The following is a 19,276-nucleotide window of genomic DNA, read 5'->3' on the forward strand; positions in this document are numbered from 1 at the left end:
ATAAAAATAAAAAGGTAGACTTATCCCCTCGACACGAGTCCACGTCTTCTCCTTCGGCAAGCTCCAGCAGAGTAAATGACTTTGCAACACAGAGCACGACTACGGCGGCACTCGGCCCGTGAGATAATCTGTGCCGTTTCCGCTAAGGCCGAGTCTCCGCGGGTGTCGGGGATCCCTGTGGGAGAGGCAGCGGTGGGATTTATTAAAAATAGATGATATGTGGGTTCAGTCGTGTGGGAGCAGAAACACCGAATCTTGTAGGGGCTTCTCCCAAGTCCTGCATGCGGTAGGCAGTCCAGACGATTTACAGCACATGAACAGCCAATTCCGACATGACTACCCACATAGCAGACAGGTCTGGCCTGGATCTGGCGTCAAGCCGGCACTGCTGGCTGAGTTCTGGCATGGCAAGTGGTATGTCAACCAGATATGGGCCAGGTCTGGCAATGATGGCACTGTTTACATTATGACATGCCAGATGTGGCCCGATTGTGGTTTGGTCTATGTGGCCCAGGCACATAGAAGACAGGTCTGGCCCAGATCTGGCGTCAAGCCGGCACTGCAAGAGGACATCCTTGTAATTCATTGCCCTCCGCTGGTGATTGTCCAATGGTTTCTCATTGAGACTAACTTGTTCACTCAAAAGAAGGTTCCAGCCATGAAAACTGCCTCATCCATTCCAGACGGCGATACATAGCATCCCATTCACGCTGATGGCCTGTGGATACACTTGTCATCTTTTTGAGAAACCTTTTATTGGTTCTGTTAACAAGGGCTATAAATATTTTAAATGTCTTTATTTGCTGTACTGAATAGTCTTACTGAAGCTGTTTAGAAACAGCAATTTAAATGAGAAAGTTTTCTGAAGGCTGCAACTGTGAACTCAGCGCAGGTCAAACGGTTGGTTATGAACTGAAAGGGAAGTGATTCAGCTGCAGTTAACCGAAGGGTTTCTGAAGTGAGCTTTAGCAGGGAAAGAGGCTAATCATTAGCATTAATGCACTAGCCAGTGATTACTGTTTGAGTTCAGTGCGGCATCATGGTAACTCAGGTCGTCTTACACCGGCCATGACAGATTCACCGCCCTTATACGTACAAATGCTGTAGTTTTAGGGCAGTATGGCATTTCATAAACGAGGGTGTGGTTCACCGTTCAGTGCCACTGAGGCCTGAACCCTCTTCAAACCCGGCTGAAAGGTCAGTATCGCTGCCAAGACCTGCGCAAATTCACAACTGATGAAATCCCTACAGTAGGTCAGACAGCCTACATGCCGATAGCTTCTGATTGGAGGAGAATGCTATGTCAAAATGACCCAAGTTGCTGTACGTTGCCAAGCCCCACTTGTGAAGTACAGAATGGTCAGTCATTCAATCTGACCCACAAATCGAACCCCCAGGTAAGCTTTAAGGTCGGCCCTAGATGACGTGGCTCATCTGACAATCCAGAGCTGGAGTTGGGCCTGTATCCTGCATGATTTAACCATGCAGTGGTATACAAGGAGATTAAATGGGGGGGGGGGGGGGGGGGTTTACCAAAAACTGTGCAGTTTTGTTTGTATAATAATCCCCAATGCATGGAGTTTATCACTCAGGTTATAATAAAAGCAGCTCCATTCTCGGAACAGGGAATGTAATTTGATAAATTACAATAATTATGAGTCACAGATGGCTTTCCTATTCTGCATCTGTATGAATTTTATTCAGTAATAATTTGTGTACACATTTTTTTAATAAGCAGGCTCACAGATATTTATCCTCCTTTAAAAATATTTATTGTATTGCTCTGCAGCCTCTTGGAGATAAGCAAGCTCATTTCCATACCAATTTTTAATTAAATGTTTTATCAGTCAAGTGTGTCGAGACTTTAGGTAAAAATGCAGCAGTTGTGAAAATACCGCAACTGGGATTCTGCAGTAGGGAATGTTTACTCTGTAGGGGTCTCACTGCTCGGCACTGCAGCTAAAGCGCACTGACCTGTGTCTTCATGCCATCGGAAAGACGGCGAGAACAGACAATGAATCAGTGAATGGAAGTTCCCTCCATAGAGAGCATTTTAATAAGCAGGCTATCATGACTTGGCAGAGTAGAAATGGAAATAAAGAGATTTGGGGAATCTAAAGAGAAACCCGAAAAACAGCATTTTTCCATGTGAAAATTACATTAAAATGTATGAACAGTACGATGAATAAAACTTACCCCATCAACAGGGTTGCCAACTGTTACGCATCTGGTGTGACACTCTCTTTGACTTTCGCCAAATCTATATCATTCCATTATAAACCTAAAATTAGCTACATCACAAGCGTTGGGGTAGTTCGCAAACCCTACAGACTATTTACAAGGTAATAAAACTCTTACATACATGTAAATCTGTGTGCAGACTTTTCTCGAGTTGAAAATCTAAAATCAGCCAGCTGACTGAAGTTGACAACCCTGAATCAATAACTAATATGCCAAGTCACGGATTGACCTTCTCATCAACAGTCCTACATGCAGTTTTAAAATGGGCTTGGGCTTAAAACTGCAGTTCTCTTCCTAGTGATGTGTTGATGGCAGGTAAGAAGGACAATGCCTGAATTTGACCAGCACTGAATAATATTCATCTTGCTCTGCAAGATGGTGGATGTTTACAGCTCTGGGTTTTCAGGATGAAACAGTCTGTATAAATTTGTCCGAAACAAGACAAACTACACGAGCATCATTACCAATATATTTGACTAACGATGCTTGGCCATTCGGCCAATAGACATTCTTTGCCGCATCGTTAACCGATAGAATTTAATGAAGTGGCACAGGGCTGAAGCAGATGACGTCCAGTCAGACCTTCTCCAGCGTTCTGAGGTTGGCAGCTCGATGTTCTGAATGAAGGAGCATCGAGGAGCCATTTCTAAGGTGGCCTGAAGAATTTTAACAAATCCTGGATCTCTGCAAACACCAAGCAGAGGCTAAAAGGGGCACAGCTTCCCGTTAAGTTCCCAGAATGTTCAAGACTGTGGGATCGATGAAGATTCACCCCACGTCTCCCTTCCATTCCTTCCCCATTCGCCGATGAGATAAAGTGTCACTTTGGCAGCAGTGACGGGACGGTCGGCAGATTGGCAGGTGTCCCCAGTGACATTAAAAAACGATTGTTGGTGGGGGGGGGGGGTGTGCAATGCAGGGAAGGGGGGCAGTCTGGATGTCTATGGAGAATCTGAGGTCATCACCCCAGTCTTATAAGACTCCCCCAATGGTTCTCGTCTTCCCACTAAGAGATTTAGTTCTTTTAGACTTTTCACTATCACATCATCCTAACACATCCTCCTCCCAGTTTGTCCATCACAAACCTGTTAACCATGCATATTGGTTTAACCATTTCCATCATTTAAATTTATTAGAGATGGCTTTTATATGTTGAGTTTATTATTCATCTGGAGTCGGTAATATCTTTCTTGCCATTGTACATGTATAAAAGGGCCAGATTAGACTGTCATTACATCAGGGGTAATTGGAGCTGATGGGCCTCTGCTATATGTAATGATGGAAATGGCAATAAGTGAAAAGTGATGATTGCAAATCTGTCACCCTGATATTTGGTTATGTCAGTATCAATGTTCTCCCCACCGGATTCATCCATGTCAGTGTCTGTAAGAGGGGGTGGGACTGGAAGTCGAGTGACGAGCTCATCGCCACCCGTTAGGCAATTTTAAATAATAAGTGTCCCTGAGTTTCCTGAGGCAGGGTACATGTCCACTCCCACACCTACCAGTTAGACCCAACGCGTGGTTGGTTTTACCGGCTGACTTCCCAGTCTGTTGAAGCAGTTCGTCCCCCGCCACCCAGTATGGTTTCAACCGTAAACAGAGGTCACTCCATTCTTCCGCAGTGATCTGATTATTACCGTTTACATGGGAGAAATCAAGGCACACTGTGCTTTGCAGGCAACTAGCAAACTAGATGGATGACACAGCAACCTGGAAACCGGCACCAATACTGGCTGGCTGAGAAAATCGATGCCAGTTACGATGAGCTGACACACGGAGTTGGCAATGGTCTAATGAACGCGATGCACTATTTCCTTCCATTCCTGAAGTATATTATGATTCCTCACTGCACCACTGCAGGTCAACACACGCGGGAAAGGCTGCAGGATTTCACCCCTGCTTACTGAACTGACCACTGTGCTCATGTTGTCAGGATGGTGCCGTGCGCTGATAGTTCAGATGAAGGCTAACCCCTTACCCTTGGCACACTGACGTGAAGCCAAACCACTCGCATAATTAAAACGGTGTTATGCTGAGCGGAGCGGAACGGCGTGTGACATTGTGCTTACTGTCTGCTGTCGGACTCTGCGACGCCATTTCCTTGTGGGTGATGTTCCTGCATGACAAGGGCGTAGCGCAGAGAGACAAAGTAAACATGGCAGCCGGGAGCTGCCTCTCCCCCCCCCCAAGTCACTCATGAACGATGGGGTGCTTCAACGTACCGATCACTCGATAAGTTACAGCAGAGGGGAGTGTTTTAAGAAGGACCTGCTGTTTCGTTTTTAAATCATACACAATGATTCGGGACGTCAGCACCAATCAAACTTAGAATCGAACACAGTTGAGTGCCTGTGAGGCCCCTTAAAGACAGCAGCTTCACACACTCACAGCAGTAGGCAGTGCAGTTAGCAGGACCCTGCGCTGCTTGTGTGAGATGGAAGAAGGCAGAACGTAGAGAGGGCCGCAGGAAAAAGTCCGGGTCAGTGATTCAGTATCTGACTCAGAAAACCCGCGATGGGTGACTCACCATCAAGTAGCCAAAAAAATATTCTAAATAATTAAACCCCAACAGAGTTAATGGCTCTTTTCCCTCCACACTCCTAGAGACCTAAGGAACCAGACCTGCATGCTTATGCCAAAGGATTCTGCCAGTCTGGATCTAAGGGTCCAAGAGAAGAGTCAGATAAAAGGACTTATAACTGGGAAAAGTATGCATATCCCATGCTACCATTTCCTCGGTATAATGATACAGCCGACTGGCCTGTCAGTCCATCAGGCAAATCCCTAATAAGTGATCTACACCTCCATTTGTTTACTCGGACACATCCTATAAATAAGTCCTATCCTTCGCCTTAATGACGGAACACATGTCTGCAGAATTTATGCTTCGCAACTGCAATGTTTAATTCATGGACTGTCTCAGGCAGGCTTACGCCCCCCCCCCCTCCCCCCGCCAGGTCAGTGGTCGACAGATCTGACGGAGTACAACACGAGAAAAAACAGCGAAATGCACAAGGTGGGGGCACGTTCCATTTCTCACTTCTGTCGAGGACAGTCGGGGAGGGCAGGGGCCAGGTGTTGGGGGGGATTAGTGAGTCACCGGCACGTGTCGCGGGACTGGAGTGCGGCCCATGCTTTCAGGATGGCCGTCACTGGTGGGGTGTCACTCATTGGGGGGGGGTGTCATAAAGGGGGTGATCAAGCTCATCCATCACAGCCCTACCTTCCGCTCACTTGCAAGGCGGCCATTCGGGCCTCCAAATCTGGGCAGCTAACAGCAAGTCACTCCATCAACAGCCACAGCTGGATGCTTTGCCTCCAATTCCAGTCAATCTGCTCCTTATTTTTACTTTTTATACCCCTAACAACACCTACACACTCAACCCTGAATCCTGCCTGGGGGAGGCGGTCCAATACTTGGCCTTGACTCGCCATAATGGTGTTGATTCGAGCTTGCTTACAAACAAGCTCGAATGATCCTGGCATGATCCTGGATCTGTCGGTTTTTCAAAACTTTTGCCGGATGTGTTGTCATAGCAGCACATCCAAATCCTCAAACCTGCTCGGAGCATGTTTGTTCTACGTAAACAAGGATTAGCTCGCACACTTAATCAGTGTCCGTGCATGGAAATCCGTTCAGTCATGGCCTCGCCATTCATGGATGACCGACTAATTGCAATCGGTGCACAAATAATAAGGGAATTTCAAATTGAGAGGGTTTCGCGCGATCGGCAAAACCCTCTTGATACTGCTTCAGCTGAGATGGAATATTATATCTTAAAGATTGTTTAGCTCCGTATAGTAGAAGTCCAACTAGGCGAAGTCGGGTTCACAGCCACACAGACAATGTGCATCGCCTTGAGATATTTACAAGCGGCATTTTTTTGTATAATGTAGGTGATACGGGAAATACATCAAAGGGTACAGTTTTCCAGGCAATTCGCAGTTCGTGAGTGCAGGCAATTAAAGATGTGTTTTATGCCATTGCAGGTAATGTATACTCAATAAAATTACAGTTCTATAAAGAATTAAAAAATCACACTAATATTTTCATTACCCAGAATTTCCAAAGGTTTTGTCTGCCTTCTTCTTATTAGCTTCAAAAGGAATGTTTTATAAATATTAAAGATGTCCTACATTTCATATACATAAAATGAACAAATACATACATGCATACATACATACATTATATATAAATGAATGAAATAGTTTGAAGTATATTTTTGTACTACACTTTAACTTGTTCCCATGTCCCGCATGATTGTGCTTGTATTTGATCTGTAATTATGACAATAAGATAATAATGTAACACTGGAAACGTAATACTACAGTCAAGTGATAAATACAATAACTGAAAACCACTTACACATTTCATTTGTCGGACACTTTTTGCCAGCCGTCTCTTCTGGTTCGGGCCGCTTTTGATGCGTTTCCTTTAGTACATATTAAATCTTTGAATTCATCATACCCTCTAATAAAAGGTCCTGCTCAGATTGCGTGAAAAATTGCGCCCTGTGTTTTGACATTTTGTGGAAGCCAATGAGAGACTTGCCGATCAAGTTTTCTAGACTCGATATATATGGGCTTTTCAGGCAGTGCGGGTGCACGCAAAAACTGTTCCCCCTGTTTGACTTCACATTGGGGCACAGGCCAAAGTGCCAGGGAACCATGGAAACGGTGGCAAGCTGTGCTTGTGGGAATTTTACTTACATAAAAATGTTCTGAGGGCAGAATGAAAAATGATTTGTTCAGAGAGATAACCAATCAAATTGTAGTCTACTAGTTGCTTAGATCAGTGCTTCCCAACCCAGTTCTCGGGAAACCCCGGACAGTCCACGTTTTTGCTCCCTCCCAGCTCCCAGCCAATCAAAAACACCGAATACCTGGTACAGGTGCGCTGGGAGCTAAGAGGAAGCAAAAACGTGGACTGGGTTGGGAAACACTGGCTTAGACCCACCTCCTCTACAGTCTGATTGGTAATCTCTCTGAACCAATCATTTTTCATTCTGCCCTCAGGACACTTTTCTGTAAGTAAAACTCCCATGAGCACAAGATGTAGAAGAGCTTAACTGAGGCAGCCTCGCCAAACTTTAAAAGATAAGGTGCTAGCTGTGAGGTGTCTGCGATGGAATTGAAGGCTCTATTATCATTGTTGGGAACCATGAGGTGTAATATGCTTCTGAGGCGCTAACAATGAATGTAACAACAGCCATGCTAATAGCAGCACCCCCGCGGTATTTCTACAATGCCTGGAGTATTTCCGGTCCGGCTTTACCACTTTAGTGCTGTGGTCACACTTATACAAAAGGCATCCAGTCCAGACAGACTCACACAGGTCCTATTTTAATGAAACACAAAAGAATGATGTTGGCAAGTCAATTTCCAGCCTGGTCCGGGTGCCACTCAGTCAAGGTGTCACAGTGGCTGCCTGTTTGATGTGAGCAACAGCAGTCCATCAAAATCTCACATCTCAATGTCATTTACGTAATTAATAACCTGTAAGATGCGGCCTGCTAGCATCAGGCGCTATATGAATACAAATAGCACTGCCAGATATATATCGGAAGGCGAAAGCCTAGGAATTCATTTTTGCTGACAGGAGGTGAACATGGTTCTGACTGTAGATTATATAAGGAAAGGGTTAATTTTCTTATACGTCTGATTTGCTAGGATCTACACAGGGGCTGCGAGTGTTACATTGCGCTACAAACTGAACTTAATGCAGGATGAGGCACCAAAAGGTTGGTGGGAAAATCTACCCATCAGCCCACACTTCATCGTCCAGACAAATATACGGCGATACAAGTCCAAAAGGCTCCTTGGAGCTTACTGCCATATTGGATTCCAGCAGAAGGCCAAAGTGGCAACCCCTATGGGGAAAGGAAAAAAAAAACAGTAGTTTCAACTTTCCTTCAGCAATTTTATAACTTGCAGGACTTTTTGGAAGTAGCTGGTTGGTGGCTGGAGAATAAAGTAACATTATGAAATTGCTTAAGTACCTCATTTCCTGCCCCCCACCCCCTCCCCCCCGCATCCACCCACCTTCGGCACACCTTGGTGCTGCGTGGGATAATACCAACTTAAAGACCATAATTAAATTTGCCGAAAAACCTTTTTAAGGCCCCCCGTGCTTTTAAAATTCAGATGAAACTAGCCCTTAAAACAACCAGCTCTTTTGATAGGCGCTCTCTAATTATGGAAACATATTTCCTCTTATGTGGGGCAAAAAAGGGTTTTGAAACCATTTAATAAGCACCCATTACAGTTTATTCAGTGGGGATGGACGTTTATAAAACAAACAGGTTTCTCCTTTGACTCTGGTGAGGAAATGCGGGAGACAGCATTCCGTGTTTTTGGCATAAGTGACAGCGAGAAAATGAGCCCGAGTTCTGATCATAACTCAAATGACAGAGAGCAAACAAGCTCCGGCACTTTCATGCGGCTTCAGACAGACGTTGCGGGGCTAAGTTTATACAGACAGCACACTCTGCATGAACCTGTATGTAACACGGATCAATGCAACATTTTCTCCTGGTCCTCTTGCTCGCTCTTCCCTAGATACCTCAAAGAGACCTTGTCGCTGGTCAGCAATCGCCAGAGTCAATACATCAATATCAAGAACCGCCATAAAGGTTACAAAGATTATGTTCCTGTGACTGTCCCCTGCTGTGTCCACAACACACTAAGAGACATGCATCACCAGGGGTGGCTGTTTAGAATAACACTCCATTTAGCATTTGCATTCTTAGGCGCTGAAGGAAATAGAAAAAAAAATGAGAAGCTTAGCTGTTTTCACTGTGGAGACCCCTTCTACTTCTCCATAGTCTCTGTTCTTTGATTAGTTCAAACCTGCTCAAAAAAAAGACACAAAACGTCACTCTCCAGCCATTGCAGTGTGACATTTGTGCTGCGATTTGTATCGTGGACCATGGGGATCAGAGTTGGTTCACTCTGGAAGCAGTCGATCCTCTGAATGCAACATCACCACATGCAACTTTACTTTCGTCCGTACGTGAGCTCGGCCTGTTAAGTCAACATTCTTGATATTTAGAAGATAGAGCCCCCCCACCCCACCTGAATACAGAAACATCTATGGTGCATCAGAAAGATGTGGAGTAGCCAGTGAAATTGTCACTGAGCTAGAAAAGCGAATAGGTAAGACAAGGGCACTACATCCATCCATCCATGTCCAGTACAGGGCAGCTATGTTATTCTCCAAAAACTAAAGAATCTGTTTGTGCCAATTCCTACCAAAATACACACAGAGATTGTCTCACAGTCAGTTATGGTTGCCTCACACCTCTGTGACCTGGGACGAAGTCTCTGCCAGCATTTCCTGTGTGTGGAGTTTACATGTTCTCCCAGTGTCATCATGGGGTTTCCTCCAGGTACCCCGGTTCCCCCCCACAGTCCAAAAACATGCTGAGGCTAATTGGAGTTACCAAATTAGCTGTGCTTGTGCGAGTGACTGGTGTGTGAGTGACTGGTGTGTGAGTGACTGGTTTTATGAGTGTGCCCTGCGATGGGTTGGCCCCCCCATCCTGGGTTGTTCCCTCCCTTGTGCCTGTAACCTCTGGGATAGGCTCTGGAGCCCCCAGTGACCCCTGCACAGGACAAGCAGTTGCAGAAAATGGATGGATACATACACCTTATACTCTTTTGCAATTCCTTATATATTTTTCAATACAATGTGGAATGTTGTCAGGCACAATACGTTACACAGCTTAACGAGTTTAACTTAAGAACTAAGTTACATAGAACAATAATGTTGCGTATTACACATGTGCAACACACAATATGGTGCCAACTGATCAGATGAAAAAACAACTGTTTCTTGATAAAAATCAGCTGTGATTTAGACATGTACATGATTACAAGAAACACATACACTGTTCTTTGAATTTAATTGCCATTTAGAACTTTTCAAGACAGGGGTATCAACTCCTGTTATAATAAATTTTCCCCTTAAGATGATCTGGATCAAGGACAAAAGGAAGTACCTATGAGAATCTAGTGTGGATCACAGTCGGACTTCATCCATAATCACCACAAAAGCCCCATGCTTTCTAGCGCCCTCTACTGACATACTTGTGGAACACACACCTGCATTCTTACCCTCACAAACACACAGATTATTCCAGATTTATCCCCTCAAAATAAATGGCAACATCATTAAATATAGAATGGCCATAATGTCGGACTGTTTTCATGCACATTTCACATACTCATTAACTTTCCCTTGCCTTTATTATTCACAAGAGCACAAAACTTTTTGACTTCCTTTACAGTAATGAAGGCAAGCCGAAATGTAATTTTCTTCTGCCTACACATAATTTTTAAAAAATCATGTTCAACATGTGCTGCTTCAGAGCCAGAATAATAAGGGTGAGTTCTTGACTGATACGCAGGAATATTAAATACATTTGGGCTGTAAATTCCGAAGATGCAGGGCACAGAGGTTCAGTATCTGTACGGGCACGGATGACCTCTGCAAGCTTCTGGTGGAGGGCGGACTTAATGAGAGAAGCAGTCACACGGTGTGGATTGCACTGAGTTGCCTCTTAAGACAAATATGGTCCATTTTCCACAGTCCAAGTAGGAGTGTGTTCACTTACTCCCTTAATCAATGGTCCATTCAGGTGGTGACAGGAGAATGATTAAGCCGGAGAGCAACAGCTGGATGGGTGTCACCGACCCCCCCCCCCCCCCCCCCCCCCCCCACGCTTCTGCACCTAAGTGTGTTACAATCTCCCATCCCAGTTTCACGCCACCCATTCCCAGCTGTCCTTGGAGCAATTAAGAAATATGAACTTCCTGTTTCCTGTTCTTGAACCTTACTCTGGACTGAAGTTATGGACTGAGGTGACTCTATGGGCACAGGGGGCCCCAGGCAAAAAAATTCCCCGGGGCCCTACAATGCACCCACATGGTCAAATTTGTGACAGTTATTTTAGAGTGAAGTCTAAAGTAATAATATCAACAAAGAGAATTTAATAAACATAATTCCTTTATTTTCATTTTACTGTGAGAAGCAGAATACACAAATAAAGCAGATTTGTCGATGTAATGTACTAGGTAATCAGCCTTCCTCAGAGGCCCCTCCCAGCTCAGGGGCCCCTGGCAATCGGCTGCCTTGCCCGTCATGTCCCTATGCCTCTGGTTGAGGATACTGAAGAAAGTCATATTGTACCACAATCAAACGCCTTTGATGTCCTGTTACCTGGGTCCACAAAAAGCTTTCACCCCCTGCAATCATCTTACTGCATTTAGCCCCATGGGCCAGCTGGAGTGCTGGATGTGAAGCTCGTAATGTTTGCCTGTCCGCTAACGAGGTTTATCCTGCTAGTGCGGCGGGCCGGCCTGGCCATGCCTCTGAAAGCAGCAAAGCGTTCTGCAGGCACGCAAAGAGGCCAGCGTTTACCAGGGGGCAAGAAAAACACCACCATTCCGCTGAACCATGAAGCCGTCGGTTCCTGGTCCCCCGAAAAATAGTACAAATTTGAATACTTCCGTTGATGAACATGTAATAGGAATGTGGGGGTGGGTCACCACCACTTCCAATGGGGGGGCACAAAGTGGAGATTTCACTGACCAACGAGCCGTGTTGCTGAGAAGGACGTAGAGTCTCGCTGCACGAGAGCACCGAGTGCTGGGGTCATTTTCTCAATTAACCTAAGAGGTCTGATCAGATGTTTTCAAGTTTAGAAGAGCCAACAGCAAACCAGGCTGGCCCCCGTCAAAAAGTGCAATTATTCTTTCCACGCACAGGAAAATACATAGCACTCGTTTTGATAGCAACTCAACTCGCATGGGAGGACTTGTAATTTTCCTTTAAATAAGTTGTTCACTTTTTCCATGAATCGAAAGAGACAGAGAGCGACAAAATTCACAATCAATTGCGAAGCAAGAGATTTAAACAGCCAGTCTTCGCAAAAAACCAATTCAAGGGACATTAGCTTAAATGAGAAGCGTTTTAACTGGGTCCTAATCACAATGTGAAACCTTGTCATCACAGAGCCACCAGCCAGAGGAACAATACGTGCTTGGGTAGGTCACCACAAAGCACTACCAGGGATTCAGCTCAATGCGTTTCATTGTGGTGAGCTGGGCGAATATTGACCTATTTCCAAGGTCAGTGACAGGGATCAGTCAATGAAATTAAACACATTCGGCTGTGCCAATTAGACTGCACTTACAAAAAGCCACGTTAAAATCTCTCCTTCATTCGAGCATCGGTGTGATACAACCAACCGCAATTAAGTAGGCAAGTAGAACATTACTCATGAAGGCACACCATGGTCCAAAGGTTCACGCAAAGACCAGTGGGCTGAGGTGTTACTGAGCCCCTATATATATAAGATATATATACATTTCAGTACATGTGCTTACTGATAACTCCACAAAGCAGATACACACTATACTCAACAACGAAGGTGACGATTATCATCTGTTACTTTTGCCTTTACACCCTGCCTCACATCTACAAATACTGTATTGTACAACCTCATTCCCATACTTAATGATCATTATTGCTGTTGGTACTTTAAGTATATCACTTATGGCTTGTATATTGTGCATTATCTGTAAAGTATTGTTCATTGTCTGTATATTGTCTGTCTAACATGAGAGACACCATTGGTTGGAACCAAATTCCTTGTGTGATTTAACATACTTAGCCAATAAATTTGATGATTCTGATAAATTCATCCAACAGCTGACTAATTTAGCGTCTAGCACAGGGGGGGCCAATCTTATCCGCAAAGGGCCGGTGTGTATGCAGGTTTTCGCTGCAACTCCCTAATTAGGTCACAAATTAGAGGACTGATTGGCTGAAGAGTCCTCACACCTGGGTTTGAACAGCTGACCGAAAGGTTATCCCAAAAACCTGCACACACAGTGGCCCTTTGTGGATAAGATTGGCCACCCCTGATCTAGCAAGTCTGTCTAAAGAAACCACCGGTCAATGCCTCCAATAGAAGTTGATTTTCTCTGAAGACCCACAACGAAGGCAAAGCCACTAAACATACTTCAGTGACGCTCAAATAAGTTCAGATGCTTTTGGTTGCCCCAAAGGCTCATGTGACAATCAGACCACCACAGGTTGCTCTATGTGAGTCCGCTACTGTCCTTTTCGAGCACAGATGGCAGATGGGACCCCCTGAACATTACAGCGCGTTAAACACCTAAATTGCTATCAAAGAACCCAAGCCAAAAATCTCCTGGTTTTGACAATAGGCAATTGGTATGATTGATGGCTTGATGGTTTCCTGGTACTGTAAATGGGGTTTAAGATAATTAAGTCTTTATCTGATTAAGGCCAATGTGTGGACACTGCTGGGCGATTCAGAGAGACGTCAAGAGCGATAAACCAGAGTGAGCGGCAATGCAGGCACAAGGGAGGCCTCTTCTTAAATCTACACAGGGAATCTTTTTCTCAGTATAAACAAAAAAGCAGATGCAATTTTGCATCAGCCACTCAGCACGCTATAAAAAAGGACTCAAACATTTCCCATTATCAGTTCTGTTTTTTTCCATCTGCATGCAAGCTGAGTCCCTGCTGGAAGATGCTATTTCTGTGTCTATTTAAGGCCCAGGGCCCATATTCACAAAGTATCTTAAGGCTAAAAGTACCTCATAACTTGTCTATTTAGGAGAAACTCCTAGAAAATAATGGGTGTATCAGTCCTAAATGTAGGACTCCTCATTTTTTTGACTAAGACTAATTCCCAACGCCCCTTAGCGCTAAAAGTAGCACCTAAGTCTGGGAAAACTAAAAAGTAGTTGAGAGGATTCCAAGTTGAATTTCCCCATAAGGAATAATGTAAATGAATTTAATCCATTCCAGACCCCCAACCCTATTTAAACTTATCTACCTACCTAACTAATGATAAAAGTGTTACGCTGTGCGTGCGGGCGAGCAGGCAAGCAGGTGATCGAGACGGTCATATTAGGTGAAGCGGGGTTTATTTCGGCTTCACAAGCAGACAAGGGAGAACACAACATACGAACGTCAATGACAGACCTGGGGAAACAGACTTGAACATGGACTAATATACACAGGACTACAAGCAGGAAATGCAAAACAACAGGTAAACGGAAGGATTCCACACGGGGTTAATGAGGTAGGCGTGGTCCACATGAGGGCGGTACAGGCAGGGTGTGACAAAAAGCCATTAACAATCAATATAAAAGTAATACACACCTGAAAAATCACACATACAAAAGCAATAAACATGATATAAATGACAATCCCACACTCCGAAGCAAGAGTAGACACACGTGCACCACCTTTAGCTGGTCTGTTATGTTTATGGTTAGATTTTTCCAAGATTTCTGTCGAGGTACAAATAAAAAAAAAAAAATAAACTGACCTGTTTGATGTCCGAGTTGGTCGAGTTAAAAGGCGTTCGAGATCCAAGGTTCCACTATACGGTAATAAAACGTACAGCGTTGCTATGTACTGGATTTTATTGACTTTATTTTATTGAAGCTTTTCAAATTACACTATTGGACAAATTAAATTACTGGTTTGTGTGTATTTCAAATACGCTATAACATAGTACTGTACATAAAATATACCTTATTGTAGTTTCGCTGCTGCATTTTCTTGGCTCGGTTAGTCTTAAGCTTTGATGAGTCTATATTCGTAATTAATTGAGAGAAAATAACTTCCTGTCATGTTTTCTGTGCACGCAGCATTAGCCTCAGGTAGCTAGCCTGAGACAGATGGGTTAAGGCAAAATAGGCAAGTAAAAAAAAGAATTATCGTAATTTAATTTTTTTCCCATATGTTGTTATGTATTAAAAGACCCAAAATGAACACTGTAAGCAGACTACTTGATCACTATTAGCAAATTATTTAAACAATATTTGTACAGGAATGATTCTGTCCCAAGCTTTTTGATCCATGTAAGAGGTTGATCACTATAATAGGTTTCCACTGTATTTGTGTTTACGGGATGTTGTGTATACATTTTCACCAGCACATTTTGTTATTGCCTGCAAGCTCGTGCATGAGAACTGACGTCAGCCATAGCACTGTAGTCTTACTCTTAACTTAGGAGTTGGCTCTTTTCCTAACTAAAAGTTGGTCTCAGAATAGGTTTTAGGAAAAAAATCGTGTAGTGCAATATAGGAATACTCTTAGTGGTAAGATAAAATGCGTTGTGAATATGGGCCCAGGTTTTGAGTGACATGTAAGCATTAGTTACTGGTAATATGACAGTTTGAAGTTTAATGCACAATGACAAAAGCAAGAAGAGAATAAAAACATAAATGACCTGGGCAGCTGTACATAAACCTCAAAAAACTCCAGTGCTATTTAATGACAATATAAACCAATGTGAGAACTCATTTTTATATAACATATTCTCAATCATAGAAGCATAGAATGCAGGTTTAATTCATTAGTGGTCCTTAGTACTTTCCTTTGCAGTGCTTAACATGCTCTTTTCCCCTTATTTTTTATTGGCTCAGGGAAAAAAAAAGTTGCAGTTGCCATGGTAATGTCAACCAAAGTGAAAAACAACAGACTGTGAAAACGAGCATGAGAGAGGTCCTTGATTTAAATCTGTGGCGTGCCGTCTGATTTGGGACGCTCTTCAGCTCCATATATTGAGGCTGGTATGCTTTGATTCTTATGACTGATAAGACAGACCCCATGTTAAAAAAAACTTCTAAAAAGCCATTTTTTACATGCCAAGCCCTGCCCCCCTGCGTCAGACTATGGCTGGACAGCCGCCAATCAAGTTGTGTACATGCTGCCATAGGCTGGTCACAAATGCTGAAATGTTTCCCATGGCTCAGAGCACTTTCCCTCCTAAGGACCTTTGCCAACACCACATGCAATATTGCTTTTGTTCCTGCTGATTTGATTCTGCCCCCGTCATTTTGCCTGCGGCTTATTGTTCCAATTCTGTTATTATTTTTGTTTTTCCTAATTAACCCATTACACACGTTCACTTGCACATACTGCAATTTCAGAAACATGCCGCATGGCAAAAATGGATCTTTAGGATCTTTAGAGACGTGGTATAACGGTCCATAGCCCTAATGCTCTGAGAATGAGGTCATCCCAAAGGGAGTCAACCGGATAGTGGGCACAGGGTGGTAGCAGGAGCGGAACCAGCGCTTCTGGGTTTCATTTGGACCTGTGAGGCTATTCTGAGGCGGCTGAAGAGCCAAACAGTGTGGGGGTCCGATCGAGGGGGGGCGAGGCGCGATGGTGGGTTGCTGCTGGCGATCGGTACTGATGGGCGCACAGCCACCACCGGGGGGAGGGTGACATTTCATCACACCAGGAGCAGATTTCCCAAATAACCGACATAAGGCTCGACCCAACGATCCAGAACCGCTGCCTATTATGGGTCCTATTAGGGCCGCGTCCCTTTCAGGCTGTCGGCCTCTCTGTCAGTCACACGGTCTGATGCATTCAGCGATGCTTTCGGTCAGCCACCTAGCTGCACCCCCCATCTAGCCGCTGAATTATAAGCGAGGCAACGAAACCACACAGAGAGAACATTTCTGGGGGCGTGCAGAGATAACATTCACACTCTTAATACAATCTGCACTCACGTAGTAAAAGATCAGTTTATTCTGCACTACGGGAATGTTTTAAAATCAGCCAGAAACAGATCATCTTTATAAAATATAATATGCTTCTCAGTCGTATTGGTAATATGGATCCATTTCCAGTATCCTGTTTTTTTGCTGGAACTCAACAGTACATTCCCATTTTTAGCGCAGAGGATTTGTCATAATCGCCCTGTTCCCAGGGCTTCATTACATGAGCAACTATATTAATGTTATGTAAACATTTCCTCCAATGTTAAATGACGTGCATGGAATCTGGCGGCAGCTTATGAGGGCTGCACAGGGGTGCGTAAATTGGCAAGACTATAAGTTAATTTACGAAGAAGCTGTGAAATATTAATCAAATGAGATTCCGGAGATGAACGCGGCGACAGCACAGACCCTGTCGCTCCACCGTGTTAATCTCAGCTCGGACCTGGAGCTGCACACCGGCTCTTCTGCTGTGGATGATTTGGATCAGAATCCCCGATCTTCTCGTTTGCTCATAGTGTCCCTCCTGATGTGGATTAGGTGGTCACCCTAAGCAGACATGATTTGTATTCAAGTTTGATATTTTTATACTGAATTGTGTTGCTCTTTATGGATTACTTGCTTTATTAGTTAATTGCCATATTGATTGGTTTATTGATTAATTGCCTTATTACATTGGACCAGGATGAAACGTATCTGTATCAGTATGGTGTCTATCTGCAGTTGGCTTGTATGGAAGTGTTGACAGATTTTTTTTATTGTTTTGCCTTTATAGTCAGAGTTCTGTTTATGCTTTGCTGAGTTATCTCTTCCACCTGTTCACTTTAAATAAATGACACACTTTGCATTGCATCAGCGTCTGCAAGTGGTATGACATCCAGTTTACGGCCCACGTTGCAGTATAGGATTGACCCCCCCCCCCCCCCCACGTAGGCAGGTGGGGCAGCCTTACAGAAGCTATGGTGCATGTTAGAACTCCCCCCCCAACCCATAATGTAATGCGTGACAACCCAGATCCGGCAGGGTTTAAATGGCACATTTCAATTAGAGCCTGACCGAAAGCTGAAACGGCAGCTGAATTGACTTACAATCCATATAATTACTCTGATAAAGACATTAAAATCTGGAGGCAGCCTGAATCCCCTGCGGCTCCCCTGGGCTGGAGCTGACTGGCCTTCTGCAGCCACAGCACAACACACTGCAGAAATAGTGTCATTTCACCCTGTGTAACTTTACCAATGTTCTACTAGATAAGAGGATATGCAGCCTTTCCCCGGGTTAAGATGGGGTCATATTCCGATAAACGTACCTTAAGGCGAAAATACCGTAAAGCAAAAATGCACTTCAATACAGTACACCTTACCTAACAAACATGATAGCCTAGCCTCGCCTGCCTTAAACATATTTAGGGCACTTACATTAGCCTACAGTTGGGCAAAATTATTACCACGAAGCCTAATTTATAAAAATGTTACATATCTTTATTGAAACACTTTACTGTAATTTATTGAATAATGTACTGAAAGTGAAAAACATTTATCCACCATAAAGTCAAAGTCAGGCTGCATAGGACAAGCAGGCATAGAAAATGGATGGAGGGACAGATACATATAAGTAGGCGATTGATCTACTGGGCTTTCTCCATGGCCCTGCCCACCTGAGAGCCCCCCCCCCAGCCCCCTGACCCACCTTCCAATCCGGCTAGTCACGGTTTGCATCCTTCCAGAAAGTGCGAAATTCTCACCGTAAACAGCCATCGATAAACCTGGCGGATCTTCGCGTGGCCTTGTCGAGCTGGGCACAGGGGGCCGGAACTGGGGAGTGGGCGGCAGGGACCCGCAGCGAGGCGAAGCCAGCGCTCCTGCTGATGCCAGGGACGCGTAAGGACCAGACGCTGCCGGCATATGTGGAAGGATCAGAAGCATCTGCTTATGTGGGAGAGATAAGGCGGGTATGCATGAGTCAGGCTGCATGCTGATGCCCGGCTTGCTGAGACCCAAAGCCTAAAGGGCTGCCTTCTTCAGGGTCGGCTTGACAGTGACCCTCACCGAGCAGAACACATAGACCAGAGCCCAGCAGATTATGGTGGGAAAGACTGTGTGCTGTCACCATCTATTCAAAGATCTCTTCATTCCCATTTATCCCACATATACATCAGATGATAAACCATCACTAAAATATTCACATGCTAATCCGTCTAAAATGCTGCTGGAATAATTATGACTTGCGAATATGCAGCTTATATCAGTATTTAAAGGCATTTTACAGTCTGCTTGCGTCCTCGCCACTAAAGTCACTTTCTCTGCAGGTAACTGGTGTATGATGGAGGATGACGAGTCACTACATGCTGATCCTGGAGCTCAGGTGAAGCTCATTAAGCCATGAGAGGGAAATCTTAATTACAGTGGCCTCGGATCCCCAGCTCCCTGTTTCTGTTTGCTATGCACTGTCCAAACACAGTGTATAAATAT

Source organism: Paramormyrops kingsleyae, chromosome 14 (assembly GCF_048594095.1).
Source record: "Paramormyrops kingsleyae isolate MSU_618 chromosome 14, PKINGS_0.4, whole genome shotgun sequence".
Taxonomy (NCBI): Eukaryota; Metazoa; Chordata; class Actinopteri; order Osteoglossiformes; family Mormyridae; genus Paramormyrops; species Paramormyrops kingsleyae.